We start from the raw sequence: 6,211 nt of genomic DNA, 5'->3' as shown, positions 1-6,211 counted from the left end.
TCAAAAAACCTAAATGTGAGAGGTAAAATTATAAAACTCTTAGAAGAAAACATAGGAGTGAAGCTTCATGATGTTCTTTTGGCAGTTATTAATATTTCCTTTAGATGGCATCGAAAGCACAGGCAACAAAAGAGAAAAAAATGGATAAATTGGACTTCAGTATTTAACACTTCCATCCATCAAAGAACAGTAATAATAGAGTGAAAAAACAATACACAAAATATTTGCAAATCATTTATCTGATAAGGGATTAAGGTCCAGAATGAATAAAAAATTCCATAAGTCAACAACAAACTGCCATTGAGATTTTAAAATGAGCAAAGGGGTACTTCCCTGATGGTCCAGTGGTTAAGATTCCATGCTCCCACTGCAGGGAGCCTGGGTTCCACCGGTGGTCTGGGGAACTAGATTCCACATGCTACAGCTAAAGATTCACTATGCCCCAACTGAGATCTGACGCAGCCAAATTAATAAATAAAAATGAATATTTAAAAAAATAGGCAAAGGAATTCAACTGGCATTTCTTCAAGCAAGGCATACAAATAACCAATCCGCACACGAAAAAATGTTGTGTCACTCATCATTAGGGAAATGCAAGTTAAACCGCAATGAGGTACCAAGTCACAGACACTAGGATGACTACTAGTCAAAAAACAGAGTACAGGTGTTGGCAATGATGTGGAGTAATCGGAACTCCTATGTGTTACTGATGGGAATGTAAAATGATACAGTTGCTGTGGAAAATAGTTTGGCGATTTTTTTAAACATCCAAAATCACTGCCGATGGTGATTGCAGCCATGACATTAAAAGACACTTGCTCCTTGGAAGGAAAGTTATGACCAACCTAGACGGCATATTAAAAAGCAGAGACGTTACTTTGACAACAAAGGTCCATCTAGTCAAGGCTATGGTTTTTCCAGTGGTCATGTATGGATGTGAGAGTTGGACTATAAAGAAAGCTGAGTGCTGAAGAATTGATACTTTTGAACTATGGTGTTGGAGAAGACTCTTGAGAGTCCCTTGGACTGCAAGGAGATCCAACCAGTCCATCCTAAAGGAAATCAGTCCTGAATATTCATTGAAAGGACTGATGCTGAAGCTGAAACTCCAATACTTTGGCCACCTCATGTGAAGAGCTGACTCATTTGAAAAGACCCTGATGCTGGGAAACAGTGAAGGCAGGAGGAGTAGGGGACAACAGAGAATAAGATAGTTGGATGGCATCACCGACTCAATGGACATGGGTTTGGGTGAACTCCGGGAGTTGGTGATGGACAGGGAGGCCTGGCGTGCTGCAGTTCACGGGGTCACAAAAAGTTGGACACGACTGAGGGACTGAACTGAACTGAAATGTAGCCTTAAAATATCCAGCAATTCCATTTTGGGATAGATAACCAAAAGAATTGAAAGCAGGATCTCAAAAGAGATATTTGCATCTCCATGTTTGTTGCAGTATTTTCACAATAGCCAAGAAGTGAAAGAAACCCAGTATTCATTCACAGATGAATGAATAAGCAAAACGTGGTGTTTATATGTGTACTGTGGAATATCATTCAACCTTAAAAAGGGAGAAAATTCTGAAACATACTACAACATGGATTAACATTGAAGACATTATTCAAAGTGAGATAATTCAGTCACAAAAGGACAAATACTGTTTGATTCCACTTATAAGCAATACCTAGAGGACGAAAGAGCCTGGTGGGCTGCGGTTCATGGGGTCCCTAAGAATCGGACATGACTGAGCGACTTCACTTTCACTTTTCACTTTCATGCACTGGAGAAGGAAATGGCAACCCACTCCAGTGTTCTTGCCTGGAGAATCCCAGGGATGGGGGAGCCTGGTGGGCTGCCATCTATGGGGTCACACAGAGTTGGACATGACTGAAGTGACTTAGCAGCAGCAGCAGCAGAGTAGTTAAACACAGACACTGACAGAAATTACAGCTGTTGCCAGGGGCAGGAAGTGGGATGAAGATGGCTGGTTACTGTTTAATGAGTACAGACTATCAATTTGAGAATATGAAAAGAGTTCTGGAGATGGAGGAAGCTGATGGTTGCACAGAAATGTGAATTACTGAATGCCACTGCACTTAAAATGGTAAATTTTATATTATGTATTTTTAATACCATAAGATGAGAAAAAAGACAGTTGGATCCTTATATCAGTTTCTACACTGAATCTTCTGAAATACGTTGTTTTGGTTGATATTTCTGAAGAAAATCTGGCTTCATATAGATACTTAGTTGGAAAAAAAGAATCCTTTAATAAGTCTTCTCACATAATTGTGACTATTTTTCTTTGATACTCTACCAAAGGCCATTCCCTTCTCCAGGGGATCATTTCAACCCAGGGATCAAACCCAGGTCTGATTAATCGCAGGCAGATTCTTTACGGTCTGAGCCACCAAAATCTATTTGTCCGTCTTATTCCCCCAATGGATCTTGAACTCATGTATGACTTTGTAATGTCACACATTGGCCATTTGGAAAATAACTATTTACTGAGTTACCTAACTCAGTAGATCCCAGCTGGGTATGATTTTATCCTCCAGGAAATATTTGGCAATGTTTAGAGATTTGGTTGTCAAACTCTGGGGCTGCTACTGACATCTACTGGATAGAAGCTAGAGATACCGTGAAACATTTTACAGTGCACAACAAAGGATTATAGAGCTCCAAAAGTCTACAGTGCTGAGATTGGAAAACCTTAGTTTATTTAGGGCTGACATATTTCACTATAAAATATAAAAATGTATATTTGTTAATGTCGTCACTAATCTTTTTGAGAAAATTTGTTAAGAATTTGGAAGCTGTCAAGATGGTAGATACAAGTTCTCCAAAAACTTAAAGCTCAAATTTTACCATTTACAACATGTATTTTCAGTTCATTTCCTTCGTGTTACAAAGAACACTTCATTTATTTTCAAGAACCTGTCTTAGAAATAACCAAGCCTAAAAAACTAGTACTTGTCAGTTGTTTTTACAGTTGAAATTGACATTCCATAAAATAAGGAGTTACTATTTCTCATAGCCACATAACTTGTTTTACTCAAGAGTGCCATCACACATGGTATAAATATTTTATGGATACTCACTCCCTTGACTGAGCTTCCCTGGTGGCTCAGTCATTAAAGAATCTCCCTGCAGTGCATGAGACCAGAGCTCGGTCCCTGGGTCAGGAAGATCCCTTGGAGAAGGAAATGGCAACCCACTTGAGTATTATTGCCTGGAAAATCCCATGGACAAAGGAGCCAGGTTGGATTACAGTCCAAGGGGTAGCAAGAGTTGGACATAACTGAGTGACTAAACCATCACCACTACAACCTTGATTAAAGTAGCAGCAGACTTATCTACCATTGCTTTAGAACCATCAATGCAAATGCTAACCCAGGGGAAAAAGCAAATTAACCTTAGTATTATTAGAAAAAAGTTGACCTTATGGGCTCCCTGAAAAAGAGTCAGGGATCCTCAGGGGCCCAGGGACTATACCTTGTAAACTTCTGCTCTAGATTTATGCGAGAGAAGTAAACCCCTGCTTGTTTAAGGTACCATTAATTAGGTTTTAAAAAACAAGTTAACGTGTACTTCTAGTTTTCAAATTTTCTACTTCAGACTTGCCAAAGAGTCGGCAGTAACACAGAGATACTCTTATTTTTAAAAAATCGTCTCTTTTTTCCAGAGTTATTGAGATATAATTGAAAATTATAAAACTTTAAATATAGATAAAATTGAAAATATAGATAGAAATTGTATATATTTAAGGTGTATAATGTGATGTTTTGATATATACACACACAATGTGAAATGATAACCACAATGAAGCTAAAATACCCATCACCTCATGTAGTTACCTTTTTGTATGTGTGTGTGTCTTGGAGGGAGAAGAACACTTAAGATCTATTCTTTGAGCAAATTTCAAGTATACAATACAGTATTATTAATTACACTCACCATGCTTTACATTAGATCTCTAGAATTTTTTCCTTCCTTTTTTGCCATTTCCTTCTCCAGGGGATCTTCCTGACCCAGGGATTGAACCCAGGTCTCATGCATTCCAGATGGTATCCCACATTGCAGGTGGATTCTGTACTGACTGAAACATGAGAATCTTAAATTTATACTGCTGCTGCTGCTGCTGCTAAGTTGCTTCAGTCGTGTCCGACTCTGTGCGACCCCATAGACAGCAGCCGACCAGGCTCCCCCGTCCCTGGGATTCTCCAGGCAAGAACACTGGAGTGGGTTGCCATTTCCTTCTCCAATGCATGAAAGTGAAAAGTGAAAGTGAAGTCGCTCAGTCATGTCCGACTCTTAGCGACCCCATGGACTGCAGCCTACCAGGCTCCTCCGTCCGTGGGATTTTCCAGGCAAGAGTACTGGAGTAGAGTGCCATTATATATACTAGACTAGAGTAAACCATGGGCTTCCCCAGTGGCTCAGTGGTAAAGAATCAGCCTGCAATGCAGGAGCTTCAGGAGATGCAGGTTTGATCCCTGGGTCAGGAAGATCCCCTGGAGAAGGGCATGGCAACCCATGCCAATATTCTTGCCTGGAGAATCTCATGGACAGAGGAGCCTGGCGGGCTACAGTCCATAGGTTTGCAGAGTTTTACACGACTGAGAATACATGCACAGAGTAAATCATATCACAGAACACAATACTATCTGTAATAGAAACCACTATTTACCATAAGGAGGAAAAAGGAGGTAAATTTATGTATTAAAGTAGAATAATCCTCAGGATATGTCAAGTGAAAAGACCATGGTACAGAATCATTCTTTAATTCTGTTTGCTTTTCTCTTTGCTATACCCATATATAATATTTCCTTTTAAAACATGCCTCATAGTCTCAGTATCTTCGTGCTGTGCTCAAAAGTAGGGTAGCATGTCCTTCTCAGGCAATGGTGCTTAGAAATCAGCACAGTGTGCTCTCCTGTACCTCTCCTCCCTCATTCCAAATTGTTGCAAAGACAGAGAATATTAAGTCCACAAGTGGGGACAGTGGAAAGAACACCAGCTTCGGAATCAGTTCAGACCTGTGTCTGCGACAGAACTGAAATCTTGAGCAAGTAAGTCCCTTAATTTTTTTGATTCTGAATTTTCTCTTTTGGCATATGGCGATGAAAATATGTATATCTCATATTTACTCTGGGGATTAAAATAAAAGCACATAAGCACACAGGACAATGCTAGGTGCATAATAAGTGCTTCATAAATGAGAGCTATCATTAATTTAGTTCCATGTCTATGGGAGTCATTTAGATTTTTAGAAGCTCTGCTTTCCCAGTTTTCCTTCAATAAGTACACTCTTAACACCTCAGCCTCTGCTGATAAGATACTATGGAATGAGAGGGTGGGTGAGATAGGGATATAGGCTTAAGAGACACAACGTAGTATGTATAAGTTGCTGAGTCGTGTCCAAGTCTTTGTGACCCCATGAACTATACAGTCCATGGAATTCTCTAGGCCGGAATATTGGAGTGGGTAGCCTTTCCCTTCTCCAGGGGATCTTCCCAATACAATATGTATAAAATAAATGAGCAACAAGGATATATTGTACAGCACAGGGAAATATAGCCATTATTTTGCAATAAGTTTAAATGTAGTAGAGTCTGTAAAAATATTGAATCACTATTGTACACTTGAAATTATATAATATTGTAAATTAACTATGGGCTTCCCTGATAGTTCAGATGGTAAAGAATCTGAACTAGGAGACCCAGGTTCAATCTCTGAGTTGGGAAGATCCCCTGGAGAAGAGAATGGCTACCCACTCCTGTGTTCTTGCCTGGAGAATCCCATGGGCCGAGGAGGCTGGCGGGTTACAGTCCATGGCGACTACACTGAAGAAAAAAAAAGGGGGAGAAAGAAAAGCAAAATTTCCTATTTCTGGTTCTCATGACCAGAGGGTCATTTAAAGAAGAGTGAACTGTGTCCTTTTGATTTCAAAATGGAGTTTACCTTTCTTTAGATGCTTTTTGTGTGTTTGTGATTAAATGTATTACTGTATGTTATAAGTTGAATGTTATATATAATATTCTTTATTATATAGAAGCCTAACTAGAAAAATACCCATAATTTAAAACAGGTCAATAGTATGGACTGAAAGCCAAAATCTGGGATAATGTCTATATTGGATTCTCTTATTGATGTAAATTATATTGTAGGAATGTAGCCTTTTCATCTTTTTAAGGTTTTTGTTCCTTTGTT

This window comes from Bubalus kerabau, chromosome 23, assembly GCF_029407905.1.
Source record: "Bubalus kerabau isolate K-KA32 ecotype Philippines breed swamp buffalo chromosome 23, PCC_UOA_SB_1v2, whole genome shotgun sequence".
Taxonomy (NCBI): Eukaryota; Metazoa; Chordata; class Mammalia; order Artiodactyla; family Bovidae; genus Bubalus; species Bubalus kerabau.
Note: the sequence above shows the minus strand (reverse complement) of the source record.